This window comes from Triticum urartu, chromosome 1 (assembly GCF_003073215.2).
Source record: "Triticum urartu cultivar G1812 chromosome 1, Tu2.1, whole genome shotgun sequence".
Lineage (NCBI taxonomy): Eukaryota > Viridiplantae > Streptophyta > Magnoliopsida > Poales > Poaceae > Triticum > Triticum urartu.
Genome location: NC_053022.1, coordinates 21,976,511 through 22,001,219, shown reverse-complemented (window position 1 = coordinate 22,001,219; position 24,709 = coordinate 21,976,511). Strand labels below are relative to the sequence as shown.

The following is a 24,709-nucleotide window of genomic DNA, read 5'->3' as shown; positions in this document are numbered from 1 at the left end:
CTAACATTCCTATAACATTTCTAACAATGCTATATAACTAACATTTCTATAACATTTCTAATATTTCAATAACTAAAAAACAGAAAAAAAAATTATAACATTTCTATATATATAACTAACATTTGTATAACATTTCTAATATTTCTATAACTAAAAAAAGAAAAATTTCTAACTTTTTTCTAACTATTTCTATAACTAAAAAATAGAAAAATTTCTAACAATTCTAACTTTTTTATAACTATTTCTATAACCTAAAAACAGAAAAATTTCTAACAATTCTATCATTTCTATGACATTTCTAACAATGCTATATAACTAACTATTTCTATAACTAAAAAAAGAAAAATTTCTAACATTTTTATAACTATTTCTATAACTAAAACACTAAAAAAATGTATGTGTGTGTGCTCACCGGCGAGGCGAGAGGCGACAGGGGGCGGCGACAGGGACGACGACGGGCGCGGCGATGACGGGGATGGCGACGACGGGGACAGGGATGGGGCGGCGACGACGGGGACGGGGACGTACGGGCCGGGGCGGCGACGACGGGGACGGGGCGGCGATGACGGGGACAGGGACGACGCGGCGGTGACGACGGGGACGACGGGGACTGGGACGACGGGGCGGCGACGACGGGGACGGGGCGGCGACGGGGGCGGCGACGAGGGATATGGAGACGGGGGCGGCGGGCGACGGGCGACGGGGCAGAGGACAAGAAGCAGATGAGAAACTGAAATTTTTGAAGTGTTTAGTTATATATGATGGACCTTTAGTACCAGTTGGAGCCACCAACCGGTACTAAAGGCCTGTTTTGGCCAGGCCAAGCGGCGGGAAGCGCACCCCCTTTAGTATCGGGTGGTGGCTCCAACCGGTACTAAAGGCTCTCCTTTAGTACCGGTTGGTGCCACCACCCGGTACTAAAGGGGGTGCGCTGGCGCAGGTGCGGTGCGGCAAGTTTAGTCCCACCTCTCTAGCCGAAGGGCGTCCGCGCTGGTTTATAACCCTCCGTGCGGTAGCTCTCTCGAGCTCCTCTCCAAAGCAGGCCTACTGGGCCTACATGTTCTGTGCTGCCCTGTGGGCCTACTGGGCCTTTGCGGGCCTGCATCCTGGCCCAACAACAGGTTGGGCTTCTTGTCATATGCAGGCCGCTCTGGCCTAGTAGGCGGGCTTTTTTTATTTTTTTTCTTTATTTATTTTTGAGTTGTTTTTTTTGTGTATTTAGAGTTTCTTTGTGAATATTTTTGCTTTAGGTACAAAAAATTACAAACTTCTGTTAGTGCCCGTAGTTTTCAAATTTGAATAGTTTAAATTTTGAATTATTTGAAATTAGTGTGAATCACTAGTTTGTGAATAACCTAACTTTAAAAATCAGTGTATTTAGAGTTTCTTTGTGAATATTTTTGCTTTAGGTACAAAAAATTACAAACTTTCTGTTAGTGCCCGTAGTTTTCAAATTTGAATAGTTTAAATTTTGAATTATTTGAAATTAGTGTGAATCACTAGTTTGTGAATAACTTAACTTTAAAAATCAGTAAAGGCATGAAAGAATTTGTTTGCACATAAAATTTCTTCGCGTTTCAAATGCCAAAACACATAACTACCCTAACTATTACATAGATTCCCTCCCGAGTGTGAAACACAGAAGAAAGTGATGATAGTGAAGCCGATCACATCCCAGATCTTTGGGTGTGAAACCCTTTCTTCGTGTGTGTCCCTTTGCGCCATAACCATGGAAAATCTTCATCATTTAACGGGATGCTCGGGTCAATATTCACTGTGAATGGAGCAATTTCATCAAACTTTTCATAATCTTCTGACATGTCTGTCTTGTCATCCACTCCCATGATGTTTCTCTTCCCAGAAAGAACTATGTGCCGCTTTGGCTCATCGTACGATGCATTCGCTTCCTTATCTTTTCTTTTTCTTGGCTTGGTAGACATGTCCTTCACATAGAAAACCTGTGCCACATCATTGGCTAGGACGAATGGTTCGTCTGCATACGCAAGATTGTTGAGATCCACTGTTGTCATTCCGTACTGCAGGTCTTCCGTTACCCCGCCTCGTGTCATATTGACCCATTTGCACCGAAACAAAGGGACCTTCAAACCACGTTGATAGTCAAGTTCCCATATGTCCTGTATATAACCATAATATGTTTCCTTTCCCGTCTTGGTTTGGTTGGTGCTCTTCTTATCTCTCCTGTATATAATCAAAGCGGACACCACTGTTTTGGTTGGTGCTCTTCTTATCTTGGGCGATCATGTAAAATGTATTACCATTTATCTCGTACCCTTTGAAAGTCATTATATTCGAAGATGGTAACTGGGACAGCAAGTACAGGTCATCTTCAATAGAGGTGTCATGCATGGTACGTGTCTGCAGCCAGCTGGCGAAACTCCTGATTTGTTCACGTGTAATCCAGTCATCAGGCCACTCTGGGTGTTTGGAGCGTAGCAAATTCTTGTGTTCATCCATATACGGAGCCACTAAGGCGGAATTCTGTAGAACTATGCAGTGTGCTTCAGTGAGAGAATGTCCGTCCATACATATTATTTGTTCCCCTCCTAGCGTGCCTTTTCCATCCAGTCTGCCCTTATGCCGCAATTCAGGAACACCAATCGGCTCAAGGTTAGAAATAAAGTCAATACAAAACTCAATGACCTCCTCATTTTCATGGCCCTTGGAGATGCTTCCTTCTGGCCTAGCACGGTTATGAACATATTTCTTTAAAACTCCCATGAACCTCTCAAAGGGGAACATATTGTGTAGAAATACAGGACCCAAAACGTTAATCTCTTCGCATAGGTGAACTAGGACGTGTGTCATGATGTTGAAGAAGGATGGTGGGAACACCAACTCGAAACTGACAAGACATTGCACCAAATCATTCTCTAACCTTGGTATGATTTCTGGATCGATTACCTTTTGAGAGATTGCATTGAGAAATGCACATAGCTTCACAATGGCTAATCGAACGTTTTCCGGTATATGCCCCCTCAATGCAACCGGAAGCAGTTGCCTCATAATCACGTGGCAGTCATGAGACTTTAGGTTCTGGAACTTTTTCTCTGCCATGTTTATTATTCCCTTTATATTCGACGAGAAGCCAGACGGTACCTTAATACTGAGCAGGCATTCAAAGAAGATTTCCTTCTCTTCTTTGGTAAGAGCGTAGCTTGCATGACCCTGATGTATGCCGTCTTTTCCGTGCATACGCTGCTGGTCCTCCCGTGCCTCAGGTGTATCTTTTGTCTTCCCATACACGCCCAAGAAGCCAAGCAGGGTCACACAAAGATTCTTCGTCACGTGCATCACGCCGATTGCGGAGCGAACCTCTAGGTCTTTCCAATAGGGCAGGTCCCAAAATATAGATTTCTTCTTCCACATGGGTGCGCGTCCGTCAGCGTCATTCGAAACAGGTTGTCCACCAAGACCCTTTCCAAAGACCACCTTCAAATCCTTGACCATATCATGTACATCATCACCAGTACGGTGGCGAGGCTACGTCCGGTGATCCGCCTCTCCTTTGAAATGCTTGCCTTTCTTTCTTACGGGATGCCTGCTCGGAAGAAATCGACGATGTCCCAGGTACACATTCTTCTTACAATTAGCCAAATATATACTGTCGGTATCGTCCAAACAGTGCGTGCATGCGCGGTATCCCTTGTTTGTCTGTCCTGAAAGGTTACTGAGAGCAGGCCAATCATTGATGGTCATGAACAGCAACGCCTTTAGGTCAAATTCTTCCCCCATGTGCTCATCCCACGCATGTACACCTGTTCCATTCCACAGTTGTAAGAGTTCTTCAACTAATGGCCTTAGGTACACATCAATGTCGTTGCCGGGTTTCTTAGGGCCTTGGATGAGCACTGGCATCATAATGAACTTCCGCTTCATGCACAACCAAGGAGGAAGGCTATACAAACATAGAGTCACAGGCCAGGTGCTATGGTTGCTGCTCTGCTCCCCAAAAGGATTAATGCCATCTGCGCTTAGACCAAACCATATGTTCCTTGCGTCATCTGCAAACTCCTTCCCGTACTTTCTTTCGATTTTTCTCCACTGCGACCCGTCAGCGGGTACTCTCAACTTTCCGTATTTCTTACGGTCTTCTCTGTGGCATCGCATCGCCTTGGCATGCTCTTTGTTTTGGAACAAACGTTTCAACCATGGTATTATAGGAGCATACCACATCACCTTGGTAGGAATCTTCTTCCTGGGGCGCTCGCCCTCGACATCACCAGGGTCATCGCGGCTGATCTTATAGCGCAATGCACCGCATACCGGGCAAGCGTTCAAATCCGCGTACTCACCGCGGTAGAGGATGCAATCATTAGGGCATGCATGTATCTTCTGCACCTCTAACCCTAGAGGGCAGACAGCCTTCTTTGCTTCGTATGTACTCTCGGGCAATTCCTTGTCCTTTGGAAGCATATCCTTTATCATTACCAGCAACTTTCCAAATCCCTTGTCAGATACACCATTCTCTGCCTTTCATTGCAGCAATTCCAGTGTGGTGCCCAGCTTTTTCTTGTCACCTACGCAATTCAGGTACAACAATTTTTTGTGATCCTCTAACATGCGCTGCAACTTCTTCTTCTCCAAATCACTTGCGCAGTTTCTCTTTGCATCGGCAATGGCCCGACCTAGATCATTAACGGGCTCATCTGATGCCTCTTCTTCAGCTTCTTCCCGCATTGCCGGCTCAGCTTCTTCCCGCATTACCGGCTCAGCTTCTTCCCTCATTGTTGTATCATCGTATTCAGGGAACCCATGGCCAGGATAGCTGTCGTCGTCCTCTTCTTCTTCACTGTCTTCCATCATAACCCCTCTTTCTCCATGCTTGGTCCAAACATTATAGTTGGGCATGAAATCGGACTCAAACAGGTGGACGTGAATGGTTCTTGACGTAGAGTAATTGTGACCATTCTTACAGCCAGCACATGGACAATGCATAAAACCATCCGCTCGCTTGTTTGCCTCAGCCGCAAGCAGAAAAGTATGCACGCCATTAATGAATTCGGGAGAGCCTCGGTCATCGTATATCCATTGCCGGCTCATCTTCAATACATAGCACCGAAAACATCAAATTAATACAATACATAAAGTTCATACATAAAGATCATACAACACTTAAATGCAACAAACAAATAACTCTCTAGCTAAAGAATTTTAATGCAACAACAAATGCGATCAAGATCGCAACTAAGGTAACAATTGATCCAAGAGCATAATGATACCAAGCCTCACTATGAATGGCATATTTTCTAATCTTTCTAATCTTCAAGCGCATTTTCTCCATCTTAATCTTGTGATCATCGACGACATCGGCAACATGCAACTCCAATTCCATCTTCTCCCCCTCAATTCTTTTCAATTTTTCCTTCAAATCCTCGTTTTCTCTTTCAACTAAATTTAACCTCTCGACAATAGGGTCGGTTGGAATTTCCGGTTCAACTACCTCCTACATACAAATATCTATGTCAACTTGATGGGCATAATTTGTCATAAACACAAAATGCAATGAATAGTTTTAAAAGAGAATATACCACATCCGAATCATAACCCGGACGAGGGCCGACGGGGACGGATATCAAAACCATGGCACTATGTATAACAAACAACGTATGGGTAAGATAATTATACGAGTAACTATATATCCAAATCACACAAACATCAATTTTTTATATAAAACTTCATGATCAAGAGGCTCACCACAAGTTGGTGCCGGCGACGGGACGTTGCGAGCGATCGACGGTGGTTACGACGGAGATTTAGAAGGTACTAAGTAAACCACACCTATATATGCAAACTAAGTGTTATTTTTGACATCAAATTGCATATAAATCAAATACTAGCACATATATATAATTCCTCCCAAATTACTAAACTCAAAAATCAATCACTATATAAAGCATTGCACGAGCTAATCTAGCAATGAGAGATGAAAGGAAAAAGTTGCTAACCATTGTGATCATTTGAATGGATGGGGGCCTTCAAATCTTGGGCAAAATGTGTGATGAGCTTGAGAGGAAGAGGGAAAAGAACAGAGAGGAGAGGGGAAAGGGGAAGAATATAGCGAGCTCGGGTGGACGAAGGGTCTATGTAGGACGACTTTTACTACCGGTTCGTGATACGACCCAGTACTAAAGGTGCTGGAGGGGCTCCGGACTGACAACATCCTGCCACCACTCACTTTAGTACCAGTTCGTGGCACGAACCGATGCTAAAGGTTCGCCACGAACCGATACTAATGAGAGCGGCCCGGCTAGCCGTTGGAACCGGCACTAATGTACACATTAGTGCCGGCTCAAATTCAAACCGGCACTAATGTGCTTCACGTTTGACCCTTTTTCTACTAGTGCGCGCAGCCATCACCGGAGAAAAGTGGAGCTACGGCCATGGCGGGTTGCAGGCTCGCAGCACCATAGGACACAAAAAGAAACGAAAGATGAGGGGGAGCGCAGGGCCACAAGGGCAGAAAAGGGGGGCCGGGGTGGGCATCGGCCACGGCCACCACATAGCAGAAGGGGAGGAGGCGAGCCTCATCGATGTCTCGATGGTGGCAGCCATGGCGGAGAAAGAGGGTGTGGGGAAAAGAATCAGAGGAGGGAGATGATGGATGAGTGCGTGGATGGATAAGGGAAAGGTGAGCGGTGCGCAGGTCCCATAGGGCACAACGTAATACAACGTGCAAGAAGTAGGAAGCGTTCAAATGTGTTGCATCGTATGTGCCGCGTGTGACCGGCCCAATCTTCGGCTGGCGCACCGGCCATAAACGTTTACCTTTAAGTTAACCTGTGTGGCGTGCACAGTTGAACTACTGTATTTGTTTGACAAGTCAACCGCGGAGGGCACTTTCGTGAGTGACATATGGCCCTGTGTGAGTGCACACTTTGTTGTTTATCTTGAGGGAGACTATTTTTTTTAGAAAGAGTTTAAAACTCCCGGCCTCTGCATCAAGCGATGCATACGGCCGTCTTTATTTATTATTCAACAAAAGTCTAACAAGAATATACATTAAGTCATCTGAAGCCATCACTCACATCTACAAAACTCGGTAATATGGAGTGCTCTCACTCCCCATATCTAAATCTGGTATCGTCGCCGATCCATTCACATAACGTATATATCGGAACCAACAGCTGGTGCAGCTGACCTAAAGCGTACACCACGTGTATACGTTCTAGATGTCGCCATCTTCATCGGACCACTGACCCATCTTCATGACAGAGATCCACATCATCCTTCTCAATCCGTCCATCCATCGACGCCACCACGCCATCGTCCCTCGCCCGTCCATCCAGACGCGAAGATTCTAGAAGATTTGTCATGCGTAGCACCTGTCGACCAGGCATGACACCGCGTAGCACCTGTCAACCAGGCATGACTTGACATCTCCACCAAAAGCTCCATGCAACACGAAGCTGCTCCACCTTCTGCCTCAGTCTTTCAACGCTACTCCACAAACGATGCTCCAAAAAAAATACGACACTGCAGTACCGCCATTGTCCGATCTGGAAGACCAGATCCTACGGTTTCCTTTGGTGCAGCACGAGTGGGTCAACAATAGTTACATGACGATGCCTTCATGCATCAAGGTAGCGACACAGAACGCCACCATGTTCTGCCATCGACTTGGTTTTCACCGGCAACTATGTCTTCCCGACTTGCAGCCGGAGCTAGATGACGGATCTCAAGATCTACCCATCCAGTGTCAGGCCGTCCACCTCCGGCGAAGGAGATGGCCACCACCGCCGCTCCCAGGGCCGGAGCCTATATAGCTAAACACTTCAAGTCTTGTGAATAAGTACACCCTCTTAAGTAAATCAGTGGTAGAGATTAAAACATACCCCTTTGGCATGATGCAATTAACAACAATAATCTGTTAACTAGTTCATGTACGTACAGATAGCCAACCTGCCCATACTCAAATTTGTCGTCAACCAGACGTACAAGTTGAAAATAGAAATATGTATACGATGCATAGCTTTGTACTTTTTCCGTCTATTAGTCTTCCTTTTCTATTGGACTCTGGAACTTTTCAGGCTTTCTTCACAATTTCTCTTGACACAAAATGATTTTCTCCACAATGTGGAAGTACTTATCAAACACAAGAAAACGATAGTTTTCCTGAAACCATAAATAGAAACCCAGGTGCATATGCACCCACGAAAAATACTCCAGCATCTTATGTTGCAGCACTCTCTATTCTCACCAACAATAATCTATGAACTCTGTGCCTTAGCCCGACGAAGTACTAGGCTTTTTTAGAATTAGTTTCTTTATCAATATGTCAGTGCAGTTGTGCACTTGTTGGCGAACAATAGTTCACCGACAAGACGAGGTGCAACTCCGTGAGCAATTGAGAGGGAAAAAAACGTCATATTGATGGTGTAGGCTACTCCCACTATTTTACAAAATCGATTGCACATTCTCATCTATGAGAGTCACGGGTTATTAATAACACTTTTTGAATGCAATATAGCTCACTTAGTAGGAAATCCTCCAACAAACTAGAAACCATATTAGTACAGAAATTTAGCAACTACAAAACAGAGTAAATCCCCATCAATACACCTTTTCTAAGAAAAACAATGATTATTCTATAAATGTGAAGGTACTTGCTAAACACAAGAAAACCATAATTCTTGTCAAAGCACAAATAGAATCCCAGATGAATACGCACCTGTGTAAAAATACTCCAGTACATTATATTCGAGCACTCTCTAGTCCAAACTCACGAACCATAATGCATGAAGTATGTGCCCTAGCCCAACGAAGACTCTGGCTGCTTCTTAGATTCTTTTTTTTTTCTCAATATAGTCAATGCACTTGTTCTTCAACTCCGGGCAATTGTACATCTTAGCGCAAGCTTGAATATCAATAACTGTATCCATTGATACATTATCCCATAACATTTCGACACACATATGCTTTAGAAGGTCTAGCGCGTAGCGATCTGCAGTGGCAATTAAATCAAATAATACCTCGATGGAGGGGTTATCTTATGTAGTAGGAAACTCATCCATGTAGATGAACCGAAGCATACGTTTGAATGATGAACCGCCGCTACCCTTCCCGCTTCCGCCACCCCACCCTACCCGCACCCCCTCTCACCCCACCCCACCCTAGCCGCGCCACCACCTAGCCGCGCCGCAACCCTAGCCGCTGTCCCGTGTTCCCCGCCACTACCATGAGCTCCACGGGATCCTCCACCGCCACCAATCCCTTCGCCGGTCCGGACGTGACTCTCGTTCATGATCTGAACATCCATCCTTGTGTTGGGGAATGTAGTATTTAAAAAAAATTCCTAGGATCACGCAAGATCTATCTAGGAGAAGCATAGCAATGAGCGGGGAGAGTGTGTCCACTTACCCTCGTAGACCGAAAGCGGAAGCATTTAGTAACGCGGTTGATGTAGTCGAACGTCTTCACGATCTAACCGATTCAAGTACCGAACGCACGGCACCTCCGCGATTTGCACACGTTCAGCTTCGTGATGTCCCTCGAACTCTAGATCCAGTTGAGGCCGAGGGAGAGTTTTGTCAGCACGACAGCCTGGTGACGGTGATGATGAAGTTACCGATGCAGGGCTTCGCCTAAGCATTACGATAATATGACCGAGGTGGAAAACTGTGGAGGGGGGCACCGTACACGGCTAAGACAAATCTTGGAGTACCTTTGGGGTGCCCCCTGCCCACGTATATAAAGGAGGGCGGAAGAGGAGGCTGGCCTAGGAGGGGCGGCTTATAGGGGAGTCCAACTAGGATTCCCAATCCTAGTTGGAGTCCCCTTCCTTTTCCAAGAGGGGAGAGAGGGAAGGAGTAGGAGAGCGAGAAGGAAAGAGAGGGGGCGCCGCCCCTCCCTGGTCCAATTCGGACTTGCCATGAGGAGGGGGGGCACACGGCCACCCCTTGAGGCCCTTCTCTCCTTTCCCGTATGGCCCATTAAGGCCCAACTTCCCTCGCCGAATTCCCGTAACTCTCCGGTACTCCAAAAAATACCCAAAATACTAGGAACCTTTCCGATATCCGAATATAGCCTTCCAATATATCGATTTTTGTGTCTCGACCATTTCGAGACCCCTCGTCACGTCCGTGATCTCATCCGGGACTCCGAACAACCTTCGGTACATCAAATCGCAGAACTCATAATACAAATCGTCATCGAACGCTAAGCGTGCTGACCCTACGGGTCCGAGAGGAAGATCTGGTGGGACCTTACTTGGGGTTAAATGTATGTCGTTGGAGGTCCGAAGTGTGGTTATGTGAGATTTCGCTGTTAAGTTTCGGGTTAGATCGAAGGCCGATGGGCTTAATTGGGCATTGGTGGCGGTATATGGCGCCAAGCAGCGTGAACACAAACCAGAGGTTTTGGCTGATCTTGTCTGTATCTGCGGTAGTGAGCTGCTTCCAATTTTGGTTGGGGGCGACTTTAACATTATTAGAAGGCGAGAGGAAAAGAACAATGATAACTTTGATGGCAGATGGTCGTTTATGTTTAATACCATCATCAAAATCTTGGATCTAAGAGAGATATAGCTTTTGGGTAGAAAATTCACTTGGGCTAATACATTGTCAAACCCGACGTTCGAGAAGCTAGATCGTGTCCTCGCGAGCATCGAATGGGAGCAGAAATTTCCCCTAGTAACAATCCAAGCATTATCACGCGAGATCTCCGACCAGACCCCTCTGCTGGTTGACTTTGGTGAGGCAACACATGTGGGGAATAAAAACACCTTTTCTTTCGAATTGGTGTGGTTTGAAATAGAAGGTTTTTTGGATCTGATAGCCAGGGAATGGGCTAAAGATGCAGGAGGGAGAACGTCGGTTGAAAGATGGCAGAATAAGATAAGGCATTTAAGAAGTTTCTTGTGTGGGTGGGCTAAGTATCTGAGTGGGATTTTTAAGGTTGAAAAGGAAAGGCTCCTTCCACTTATTTAGTCCCTAGAATTAAAAGCCGAGTCCACAATTCTTGAGACCAGGGAACTGGAAACTAAAGTGAACACGGAAATGAGATTGAAAGAACTCCTGCGAGAGGAGGAATTGAAGTGGGCATTGCTTGCCAAGGTTCGCAAAATTTTCCAAGGGGACGATAACACGCAATTCTTTCACATGATCGCCAATGGCAAGCACCGAAAGAAAAGAATTTTTCATCTTGAGCACGACGAGGGGACGATTTTAGGACAGGTAAAACTAAAATTGTACATAACCAATTACTAGAAGCAGCTATTTGGGCCTCCGGAGGATAATTTCGTATTCTTGGATAAGTCGAGGGTTGAGGATGTTCCTCAAATTGCCGCGGATGAGAATGATATTTTGACCGTCCCATTTTCGAAGAAAGAGGTGTTTGATGCTATTTCACAAATGAAGAATAATAAAGCTCCAGGGTCGGATGGTTTTCCGATGGAGTTTTATAAAAAGTGCTGGCATATTATTAAAAGGGATTTGATACTGATGTTCCGTGATTTATTCTCTAGGCAGCTTCAATTATTTCATTTGAATTTTGGAACGATAACCTTGCTTCCTAAGAAAACAGAAGCCGTGAGAATTAAGCAGTTGAGGCCGATCTGTCTTCTTAATGAAAGTTTGAACATTTTCACCAAGGTTGGGACTAACAGACTTACGCAGATTGCGCACTTTGTGGTGCAGCCGCCCCAAACTGCTTTCATGTCGGACAAAAACATCGTAGAAGGGGTTGTGGTCCTTCATGAAACACATCTTGAAATTCACACGAAAAAACTAGGCGGTGTTGTTTTCAATGTGGATTTTGAAAAAGTGTACGATAATGTCAAATGGCCGTTTCTTCAACAGGCCTTGCATATGAAAGGTTTCGATCAGGCGTGGAGACACTAGGTAGAATCCTTCACGCAAAAAGAGAGTGTTGGAATTAAAGTGAATGATGACATAGGCTACTATTTCAAAACACATAAAGGCCTGAGACAAGGAGATCCGATGTCACATATTCTGTTCAACATAGTGGTTGACATGTTGACGATTCTAATAGGAAGATAATGATGGTCAGGTAGGTGGCCCGGTTCCTCATCTAGTTGATGGAGGTGTGTCTATCCTAAAGTACGCCGATGATACTATCATATTCATTGAGCATGACTTGGCAAAAGCGCGAAACATGAAGTTGGTACTATGCTTATTCGAACAATTGACCGGGTTAAAGATTAACTTCCATAAAAGCGAATTGTTCTGTTTTGGAAGAGCCAATGAGGAACAAGATGCATACAAACAATTGTTCGGGTGCGAATTCGGGGCTTTACCTTTCATGTATTTGGGTATACCAATTCACCATCGTAAGCTGGCAAAGAGAGAATGGAAGTGCATTGAGGATCGATTTGAGAAGAAACTAAGATGCTGGAAGGGCAAGCTAATGTCATACGGAGGCCGATTGATTCTCATTAATTCGGTTCTCACGAGTATGCCCATGTTTTTCTTGTCCTTTTTTGAGGTACCAGTTGGAGTTCGGAAAAGGCTTGACTTCTATCAATCACGCTTCTTCTGGTAGAGTGATGAACTAAAGCAAAAATACAGACTTACTAAATGGGATATTATTTGTAGACCGAAAGACCAAGGAGGTCTAGGTATTGAAAATCTTAAGGTGAAGAACAAATATCTTCTTAGCAAGTCGCCGTATAAGTTATCTGTTGAGACGAGGCCACATGGGCGCAGATTCTGCGTAATAAGTACCTTTACAACAAAACTTTGTCCCAGGTGACAGTGAGGCCGGCGGACTCGCCTTTTTGCAAAGTACTGATGAGAGTTAAATCAGCCTTTTTCAATTGGACGGAGTTTATTGTTGGAAAGATACCACTACGAGATTCTGGGAGGATACATGGCTAGGGGAAACACCCCTCGCGCTTCAATATCCTTCACTTTATAGCAGTGTTCAGCCAAGAGACACTTACGTTCCAACAGTACTTCAGTCCGCTCCTCTCAATATTCTTTTCAGGAGGACGCTAGCCGGAAAACGCTGGGAAGCCTGGCTCTATCTTGTTAGAAGACTGATGGATGTTCAGCTTTCTGAATGGCCCGATCAGTTGTGCTTGAAGCTAACTAGGAATGGAGAGTCTATGGTTAAATCCATGTATCTGGATGTTATCAATTCTAGCTCTATCCCTAGTTCGAAATATGTTTGGAAGTCAAAGTATCTTTGAAAGTTAAAGTGTTTATGTGGTCTGTACATAAACAAGTCATTTTAACTAACGACAACTTCGCAAAATGCAACTGGACATGATCCACAAGATGTAGTTTTTGTGATCGGGATGAATCCATCAAACACCTCTTTCTTGACTGCCCTTTGCCAAATATCTTATGGCAGACGGTTCACGTAGCCTTTAATATTACTCCTCCGAATACTATCATAACGTTGTTTGGGACGTGGCTTGACGGGCTAGATTCCGAAACAACGAGACACATTCATGTAGTAGTATGTGCTTTATTATGGGCAGTCTGGACCTGCAGAAATGATTTGGTCTTTAACAGAACAACAAACATTCATTTTTTGCAGGTTATTTTCCGAGCTACCGTGTTGATCCGTATGTGGTCGCTACTCACTACGACGGTGGCGAGGGAGCGTATGTTTATTGGATCTATCCGATGGGAGATGGTAACACGGGTTATTTTCAACCGGTTTGGATGGCGGTCATGTAATAGGATAGGCAATTAGTTTCCCTATCTTTCTTATGCCAGGCGGTTGTGGCTTTACCTTTACTTTTCTGCTCTTTGTGAGCATTTATCGTTCTTTTGTTTGAGGCATGACGACTTTTGTTGAACCTATTTGCTTATTAATAAGTATGGCCGTATGCATCGTTTTGATGCAGAGGCCGGGGATCACCCCCTTTTTGAAAAAATGTTAACAATTCATTAAATTTGTTTGTTTTTGTGTGCATTTCTCTATGATTCACGGGGTTTCTAAGTTTCGATCAACACCCACTTCTATTTCGGTGTCTGCTCTGTATTCACTCCATGTCTATTTGGTAGTATCTGTTTTCATATTCATTTTCGGGATTTCTATATTTGTTTCAGCATCTACAAAAGAAATATGAAAAAAATATAGTAGCATGCAGTTATGTCATTTTGGTTTTGTTTTCATCCCTACTATCAGTACCCCGATGGTTCATAATTCTCAAGTAGGCCGTGATTCCGTGCGGATAGTAGCACCTTGCCCGAGGTGACACTACAGTAAATGTCCAGAAGAAACATGCAAAACGAGGTATAGGGAGTGTTTGTTTCTAGGGACTTTTTTGTGTAGGGACTAGAAAAAGTCCCTCTTAGACACTTTTTTACCAAACGGGAGGGACTTTTTTGGGACTAAATTAGGCATTTGGGACTAAATGAAGAAGACTCTCGAGGAGAGTCTTTTTGGGACTTTTTGAGACTTTTTCAACAATGCCCCTTCATGCACCCATTGGCTCGCCATCCCGTGGTATTGTTTGATTGTTATTTTTCTATATACTAGGTGCAACATGGTCATTTAATAACCTTTAGGAAGAGACTAGGTACTTTTTAGTCTCTGGAAACAAACAGGAAGAGACTTTTTAGGGACTAGGGACTTTTTAGTTGGGACTAGAAAAAGTCCTAGGACTAGATAACCAGACACCACCATACTTAGATTATAAAGAGCATTCCCAATCGTGTGTTCAGTTTGAAGGAAGCGCGGAAGTTTTCCTGCCGCGAAGATGTGCAGTCATGATTTTTTTTTTTTCAGTCGGTCACTATCGGCATAACTAACGTTTCAGGGGTTTGTCGGGAGTAGTACACTGCTTCTCAATCAGAGTCCTTTTCATGCTGACAGTTTCACTGCCCCCGGTTTGACCAGTATTGATTACCTGGTACTGTTTAAATGTGGTCGATTTCTTATGCTGGTGAGTACGTACGTATACATGAGAATAAGAAAAATCAATTAAGCATGTGGACACGAACCAATTAATCTTGTGGACACGTTGGGTAGTGCGCCCTTAATTTTATACCATGTACGATAACCGTTGAGTTTGAAGAGAGAGAAATGGAAAAAGGAGCCTTGTTTTTAGCTAGCTAATAGATGATGTATAATACAAGTCAAATTTTCTCCATTTAAGAGATGCCTGTTAAGTTGTGATTCAAATTCATATAAAGTATAAAAGGTAACCTCTGACGGAGCGGAGCGGAGGCCTGTTACTGGGAGGCTTGGGCCATAGCGGAGTGTCCTTCAACCCCCCCCCCCCCCTACCTACCCCTACGCCCCTCTAGAGGGATTTGGATTTTCCACATTAAAATTGTGCGTCCCTTGTGATTGATCCATTCTTCTTTGATTTATTGCTTGTCTTACCTCTAACAATGCCTATTGTTGATGTGGATCGCATAACACAAAACTATCTTATCAAATACTGGCAGCTTATTAATCATGTAAGTGTTTACGTGTGATTAACCTCTTCGGTTGCTGAGCGTAAATGAGATAAGAATGGAATGAGTTATGGGGTGAAACTACAGGAAAAGGCCTTAGGTGAACTCAAAAGTGTGGCGGGCAAGACCAGACACCCGCCATTGCTACTTTGGAGAAGTAGCGCTCGCGAATACTAAAAGGAAACCGCCATTGCTATAGTACTAGCAATGGCAGGACTTTTTCAATCCCCGTCACAGGTAAACTCTTTCCAAGCCCCCCGCTTGGTGAAGACTTCTAGTGATGGGCGGCACAAAGTGCCCACCATTGCTCTAAGAATAAGCAGTGGCACGCGCCTCAGTAGGCCCGCCACACATGTATTTCGGCAACTCACACAAAAGGAGTTCAAAAATTCCAAAATTTTGCCGTGGCGGGCACTGTGTGCCACCCACCACAGACATCATAATTGTGAAAATCTACTTTACTAAACCTAGAATGTGGCCAAGTTTGATCATGTAGTTTTGGATGGTCACGAACGGAGAAGATTCCGCCTCTTCACCTTCTTCATTGTCTTCTTCTTCTTCTTCTTCTTCTTCTTCTTCTTCTTCTTCTTCTTCTTCTTCTTCTTCTTCTTCTTCTTCTTCTTCTTCACTATCCTATGCATAGTTGTCTTCATCAAGGTGCTGCTCAGTGTCACTAGCCATGTCTCTAGGGGCGCGATAAACATTCAGCACCTAGGATATCATGTCTTGGAAGCTCTGCTGAAAAAAAAATTGCGGGGTCAAATCTAGACACATAAAATTATCACGAAAACGACCTGGTGGATCAAACATGGGGTTTACCTTAGTAGGTGAATGGTCTTGATCATAAGGAGCCATTCTCCTCGCCCTTTGCGGGTTGTCGCGCGCAGAGGTGATGGCCTTGATCTTATCCTCCACTGCCTTCTGAGTCAAATCCTCAAGGTGCACTCGGGTGGGGCCACTCGAACCCTCATACTCCAACATTGGATTCGCCGACTGAGGAAGACCTCCAGTAGGTCCATCGCGTCGGCTCCAACTCTTACGATGCACACCTGGGCATCAACCAGAATCCCAACCTGTACCTTCTTCTGCTTTGCCATCTTGAGGGATGGCCGAGCAACTACTCTCTCACCCGAATACGGTGGGAGACCAGTCGGTGACCCAACACTCGACACGTCTTTACTGTAAAACCTGGTGTTCTACCAGCCTTTGACGGAGTCAGGGAAGCTCATGGATTGGAAGGAATTCTTACCCCTAAGTTGCATGCCTAACTCCCCGCATTACTAGATGACATTGGTTTTGGCCGCTTTGGGTGGCCTTCTTCATGGTCATGGACTGGCAAGTAAAGATATGTTTAGACAAACCCAAGTGGGGGTGTCCGCCAATGAAGTTCTCGCAGAGAGAAATGAAAGCCGACAGGTAAATTACCGCATTCGGTGGGAGATGTTGTAACTATGCCCCGAAGAAATTTAGAGAACCGCGGAAGAAAGGGTGGGGTGGGATGGACAAACCTCGCTCCATGTGGGTGACAAGGAGGACACACTCATCCTAGTGCGACGCAGGCTCCATCTCGTCCGCCTCCGGTACCCTCCATCCCTCCTCAGGAATCGGCCCGTCGGCGACGAGCTCCAGCACCAGCTTCTTGGAGACCTGCGACAGGATCCAATCCCCCTGGTTTCGGCCCAGCGGAGGGCCGACACTAGACAATGAACCCTTCTACGACTTCTTCGCCCGCTCGTGCTTCGTCATCGTATTCTTCCCCATTGGCTTAGGGCGCTTTGGTGCGCATATTGGAAGTGTGGGTGACGAATTCGTCCAAGTGGGTGAGTGGGTGATGCCCGCCTGAGTTTTATAACACAAGTAAATCCGCCCCACGAATCGTCAGCCGTTGATGTTTAGATCCAACGACGTATGCGACACTCGTGACATAGAGGAACTGGTGCACGTGGCGGATTTTTGGGGCGGAAATCGAGGCGACACGGCCCACCTTCCACACTAACCACGGCGTAAATGCTTCCATGTACAAGCAAGTTTTTGAATCGCAGGAATTCTTCCGCGGATTGGTCCGATTGATCACTGCGGATTTCTTTCTTGAGAACCACTCGGTCTACCGAGCACCCTGCAATGGTCGTCGTTCACTTGGATGCACAATCAAAGAATGGGATGAGCTCAATGCTCCTCTACAGTTTAACTTGGTCCTTCTTCTAGGCTCCAAGGTGTGAGTCTCACAAACTTGGACTCGAAGATGGCATGTGCTGGCATTCCCTCGGGAGAATAAGTTGCATTTCTCCGGAAAGCCAGCCCACGCGAGGCATCGACACTCGAGTTTCATGACACGTCCACACTCAGATCAGTAGTCTATCTCTTTTGAGAGACATACGAGTGCCACCAAGCTTTACTCAGCCGTCAACGTAACCCTGATCAGTCTGAACACTCTAGTCCAGAATCGTTTGTGGTTTCGCTCAGGCCACGATGGGTTAACACTTGACGACGGATTCCGAGTGCTTCCGCAGCACTTAGTCCTAGTCAAGGGTTTGACTGATTGTTCCTACGAAACCTCACCCGATTCGGGGGCTAATGATGGAGTCACCTACTAAGACTAGGGTCAACGATCGGACACCCTGGGCCCACCTAGGGTCCCCACACTACCATTGCAAGGGTCAACGATCAGGCTTTTTAGGCTTTCTTCACAAATTCTCTTGATACAGAATGATTTTCTCCATAATGTGTAAGTACTTATCAAACACCAGAAGGCCATAGTTTTCCTGAAATCATAAGGGCTCTTTTGGTTCATAGGATAGGATTATCATAGGAATAGGAAGTTTGTATGAAATGAGATGGCATGTATCTCAAATCCTATGAGTAGGAATAGGAAACGAGATGTCATTTGATTGAAATCAGAGGAGTTTTTCCATTGAGTCTAGGCTCATTTTTATTTTCCTATGAAATATGAAAGCTAGAAACCAATCCTACGTAGGAATATGAATCTATTTCTACGAACCAAAGGACTCTAAAGGAAAAAATCCTATAAGATTCCTATCCTTTAAAATTCCTATGAAATTCCTCCAAACCAAAGGTGGCCAAATAGAAATCCAGCACTCTCTATTCTCACCAACAATAATCTATGAACTCTGTGCTTTAGCCCGACGAAGTACTAGGCTGTTTAGAATTAGTTTCTTTATCAATATGTCAGTGCAGTTGTGCACTTGTTGGCGAACCATAGTTCACCGACAAGACGGGGTGCAACTCCTTGAGCATTTGAGAAGAAAAAATCGTCATGTTGATGGTGTAGGCTACTATTTTACAAAATCAATTGCACATTCTCATCTATGAGAGTCACAGGTTATTAATAACACTTTTTAAATGCAATATGGTCACTTAGTAGGAAATCCTCCAACAAACTAGAAATCATATCTAGTACAGAAATTTGGCAACAACAAAACAGAGTAAATCCCCGTCAATACACCTTTTCTAAGAAAAACAATGATTATTCTATAAATGAGAAGGTACATGTTAAACACAAGAAAACCATAATTCTTGTCAAAGCACAAATAGAATCCTAGATGAATATGCACCTGTGTAAAAATACTCCAGTATATTATATTCGAGCACTCTCTAGTCCAAACTCACGAACCATAATGCATGAAGTATGTGCCCTAGCCCAACGAAGACTCTGGCTGCTTCTTAGATTCTTTCTTTTTACCAATATAGTCAATGCACTTGTCCTTCAACACGGGGCAATTGTACATCTCAGCGCAAGCTTGAATATCAATAACTGTATCCATTGACACATTATCTCATAACTTTTGGACACACATAAGCTTTAGACGGTCTAGCGCGTAGCGATCTGCAGCGGCAAGTGAATCAAATAATACCTCAGTGGAGGGGTTATCTTCTGTAGTAGGAAACTCATCCGTGTATATGAACCGAAGCATACAATTGAATGTTGAAGGCATGATATCGTGCACTGTGATGGATGCATGACACTGTAGCTTCGGCCATGGACCCAAAAAAGCTCTGCCCTGAAGACCGGTGAGCGGGCTGCAAGGATGGCTCGGTTCGCTAGGAATGTCTTGCCGTCGACGGTAAACGACACGTCCGTCCCATATGTCTGATCCAGCAAGCAGCCGATATGGTTTCCGATGTCGGAAGGCGGCACGGTGACAGGTGTATCACGCATGACGATGATGGTGTATACGAACTTGATGTGCCCTTTCACAATGTAGTTTTCCTCGAGGGGCGTTCTGGCCACAAACCGATTATATCCTCAGTCGCCGCGCTTTAAAGGTGTTGAATATACTGTGCATGTATATTGTGTCTAGAGCCCACCTCCTAATTTTCTTGTATAGTTGAGGTTGTGGCCCTCATGATGTACATTATATATACGTGTCCAGTGCACCGATCAATGCAATTGTATTGCACGGCCTAAACCTACTCTTCTACATGGTATCAATCGCAAGTCGATCCTAACCCTATCCTATCCGCCGCCGCCGCCACTGCCGATCACCGCAGACATACGAGTGCCACCAAGCTTTACTCAGCCGTCAACGTAACCCTGATCAGTCTGAACACTCTAGTCCAGAATCGTTTGTGGTTTCGCTTAGGCCACGATGGGTTAACACTTGACGACGGATTCCGAGTGCTTCCGCAGCACTTAGTCCTAGTCAAGGGTTCGACTGATTGGTCCTACGAAACCTCACCCGATTCGGGGGCTAATGATGGAGTCACCTACTAAGACTAGGGTCAACGATCGGACACCCTGGGCCCACCTAGGGTCCCCACACTACCATTGTAAGGTTCCTAAACCATAGGTGCATTTGAATGCCCGCTTCTAGATATCCACTCGGATATGGTCCATCCACTAGGATGGCAATAGCTCACTTGGACGTCTTACCACCAGCCAACTTCGCTCACTAGCATTCGTACATAGAAAGCGAAGATGGGATGCAGGAGTTGCAATGTTCGAGGGGCTTGACACCATGCTTCAAGTGTAGTTACAATGGTAGTTACCAGTAACGCCTGTAATAATCCTCCTCCTTACCTCCCTTGTAAGGTAGCCTTAATGGGAAAAGACATGCTCTATATAAGCCGTTCCCCGACGATGTGATAAGGGTTTGCAACCCTTTTGTAATGAGACACCCCAGAGAAAACATAACCTCAGGGCTCGAGATGTAGGACTTTTACCTTTTCACGAGGGGCTTTAAATCATAAAATATGAGTGCCACACCTGTGCCGCAGCTAGATTCTGCCCCTATTCGTACCCCTAGGACTCACTGTCAGATTCGTTGCCTCGACAAACACGTGTCGCAACTTAGAAATGACACATTGTTCCGTTGGTGAATAAGAAATTGACATGTGAAAAATCGCCATTGATCGGGGTTGTTAACAGGTATCGGATCCAAAACTGGGAGCAGATGGCTTAACGACGACCCATTACGGTGGGTGCCACGTGTCGGTTACTCATGACCGAATCAGTTTTATGACGCGTCATTTATCGTCTTCGAAGTAAACACTTCTGTGATGATAATTTGAGTATTGTCACGGAACACTTCTACGATAGCATACATATGATTATTTTAATTCTGTGATAAAATCGTCACCAATGTATATTCGTGACGGAATACGTGACCTAATGTGCAAACACGTATTCGTCACGGAAGTGTTTTTTTAATGTATGCATATGAAGAGAGAAAAAAGAGAAAGATCACGTGAAGCTTTTTATGTCCGGACTCCAACAAAGCCCCACATTTGTCTATAGGATATCAGAGTACGTATGCCCAAACTGCTAAAGGGACATATACAGATCCCATTGAATAGAAAAGGTGATCCAAATACTATAATCCAGACATAGTGAAGGTTGGAGGGTGCGTTTTGGAGATGCCATCGATAGTTCCTATTTCTCAGGTCGGCAGTGATTCCGTGTGGTACTTGCACCTTGTTCGGTTGTATTATTGGGCAGCTCGCAACTGTACGAGGTGATGCAGTAAATGCTGAGAAGAAACAGCAGAACGAAGATGTGTTCCCGATCGTGTGTTCCGTTCGGAGAAAGCGTGGAAGTTTCTCAGCCTCCAAGATGTGTAATCATGATCTTTTTGTGTCGGTTTCACTATCGGCATAAGTAAGGGTTGGTGGTTGATGACAATTTGTCCGGACTTCGTGTTTCTCAGGAGTACACTTGTAACAATACTATTATATAGTGCTTCCCAATCAGAGTCGTTTCATGCCGACTGTTTCACTGTTCCTGTTTGACCAGATTTGATTACATGGTACTGTTTAAATGTGGTCCATTTCTTCGGTTGCTGAGTACTCCCTTCATTAAGTATTTTTTAGAAAATTCAATAGACTGTATACAGAGTAAAATGAGTGAATACACGTTCTAAAGTACGTCTATGTATATTTGTATGTAGTCCTAATTGAAATCTCCAAAAAGATTTATATTTAGAAACGAAAGGAGTAATACATACGTATACATGAGATTAGGGAAATCGATTAAGCATGTGGACACGAATCAATTAACCTTGTGGACACGTAGGGTAGTGCTCTCTTAATTTTGACAATACCACTTACGCTATCTGTAGAGTTTGAAGAGAGAGAAATGAAAAAGTAGCCTTGTCTTCACTTAGCTAATAGATGATCTATAATATAAGTCAAAATTTCTCCATTTTATGAGATGCTTGTTAAGTTGTGATCAAAACTTATATCAGCTAACTTCTGAGAGAGTGGAGCAGAGCACAAGCCAGTCGTCGAGAGATTTGGGATGTAACATAGCAGGGTGGAGTCTGAAGTTAGTCCATATTGGCTCGTCCCGTGTCAGAGACGCCTGTGAGGGGGACGGTGGTTGAAGTTTTGCTGCTAGGCGCTCGTGATTTTTTCCCCTTCATTTTGAAGGGGTTTTTCACGTTAAAATCTCATATTCCCAGCGATTGATTTGTTCTTCTGCGGCTTATTCTCTGTCATATCTCTAACAATGGCTATTCTTACCCCTTCACTAGGTGATGTAGACCGGATAACCCTAAACTTTCTTATCAAACCACTACAATACACCATGTGATACTAATAACTAATTAATCACGTAAGGGCGTTTACGTGTGGTTAACCTCTTCAGTTTCCCATGATATAAGGACGAAATGAATTATGGTGTGACTAGGTCAGATCTAGATGTGATTTTTTCTTCTAGAAATCGGTGTTGAAACCCCGGGCGTCTGCATAAAAAAATGATGCACACAGTCATTTTCTATTAAATTATGCAACAAAGCCTGGCAAAAAGATTACATCGATCAACCCAAAGCCATCTTGTGTTGCGGCAACTATTGTTGCCATGCAAGTTCAATGATGGGGGTGTCCACCATCGGGGCCAAGTGCCCTCACTAGTAGAAAAAGGGGCTTTTGTCCCGGTTGGTAAGGCCCTTTAGTCTCGGTTTTCGAACCGGGACTAAAGGGTCGGTACTAATGCCTCTCCCCTTTAGTCCCGGTTCAACCCATAACCGGGACTAAAGGGCGCGGCCACGTGGAGTTTCACCATTAGTCCCAGTTGGTAACACCAACCGGGACTAAAGGAAATTTTATGATTTTTTTTGAATTTTTTTTTTTGAATTTTTTTGAATTTTTTTTGATTTTCAAATTTCTGAATTATTTTAACCTCTAGTGTGTAATCACCATCCCTCATCACTGCTCAATTTATCCTCTAATCACCCCTCATCATTCCAACTCATCTAACTTCTCGAACGGTCACCCATCCTCCCACTCCCCCAGCCTGAGCACACTTAACTTCCGGGTTCTATTCTCTCCCGTTTCCAAGTCTGCACTTGTCGTTTTCCTGACAATAGTAAGATGTCAATCCTATTAACCTTCATGAATTTTGCTTGAGCATGAAGTGACACATTTCACTATTTGAGTTTGAAACTATTGTTTTAAAAAACAATAATTATTTAGTAACACTAATATTTCTTGAATAATTAGTTTGACCTTTGTTTGACCACAGTTTGACCATAGTTTGACCATATTTGACCAAAATTCAAAATAACTGAAATAATTATTTAGTAACACTAATATTATAGAATAATTAGTTTGACCATTCTTTGACGACAGTTTGACCACTGTTTGACCAGATTTGACTAGTAATTTTTTCGATTTTTTCCACTCTAGATCTTAAAAGCCCCGTAACTTTTTTTCTGTTAGGTTTTTGAGGATTTTGAAAATGTAACTTTTCGAGTAGATGATTTTTCATATAAAAAACTTTTTAATCCGAGTTCGTATGCAAAAGTTATGCCCATTTTACAAATTCCAGAGAGATTTTGCAAATAAAGTCGAAATTCATATTTGTAAATTTTCCCAACAAGTAGACCACATATCACATGGGAAACTTATTTTATTTTATGTTTTTGACATTTCCATCATTTTCTTTTGTTTTTTCTAAAACTGAAAAGGCGGTCCACGGGGGTGGGGGGGGGGAAGTTTGAAAATGGGACCTTTAGTACCTGTTCGTGCCATGAACCGGTACTAATGCCTCAAAACCCATTAGTACCGGTTGAAGGCAGCAACCGGTACTAAAGGTCTAACCTTTAGTCCCGGTTGGTGCCACCAACCGGGACTAATGGACATCGCACCCTTTAGTCCCGGTTCGTGGCACGAACCGGGACTAAAGGGCCCAGGTGAACCGGGACTAATGCCTTAGCCGCACGAACCGGGATAAATGCTCACATTAGTCCCGGTTCTTGACTGAACCGGGACTAATGGGCTGACCCGGCCTGGACCAAAGCCCTGTTTTCTACTAGTGCCTGACCTCTCACCGAAGCCCCACCATCTATGATCCAGAGGCCTCACCAAGCAGACCAGGAGTGAGACGAGAGCACAAAACCGGTCCAGTAGACCCTCAACACGTACCGCATGTGCATACACCAGAAACCACCGATGCTGCCATCTCTGAACCTATCTTCAGGATAATGAACCACACATAACCCTTGTTGAGCCTGCCGTCAACATCGCAAAATAGCGCCATCACCCTACACGTGTCCATCATCACGCATCCGTCACCGAGACTTTGCCACGCCACGCCACCGTAACCTGCCATGATCGATGCGGTAGATGCAACACCGCTCCACCTCCTGGCCCCTCTAGCCAAAACCTCCACCAAGAAGATGCCCCATGGAGAGAGAACGGCAACGAAGGCGCTGCCATTGTCCGATCTGGGATACTCAGACCTAGGGTTTCCGTGGAGTAGCCCAAGAGAGGTGACGAAGACTACAATACGATGCCTTCAAAAAGGAAATGATGCCTAAGATGTCGCCATCGCCTGGAATGACCACAACCAGCACATG

At 44.5% G+C, this 24,709-nt stretch overlaps 1 pseudogene; it reads right to left on the bottom strand.

The window, feature by feature from the left end:
* Positions 1-19,048: 19,048 nt before the first annotated feature.
* On the bottom strand, positions 19,049-24,390 carry LOC125532591 (annotated as a pseudogene).
* Positions 24,391-24,709: the final 319 nt, after the last annotated feature.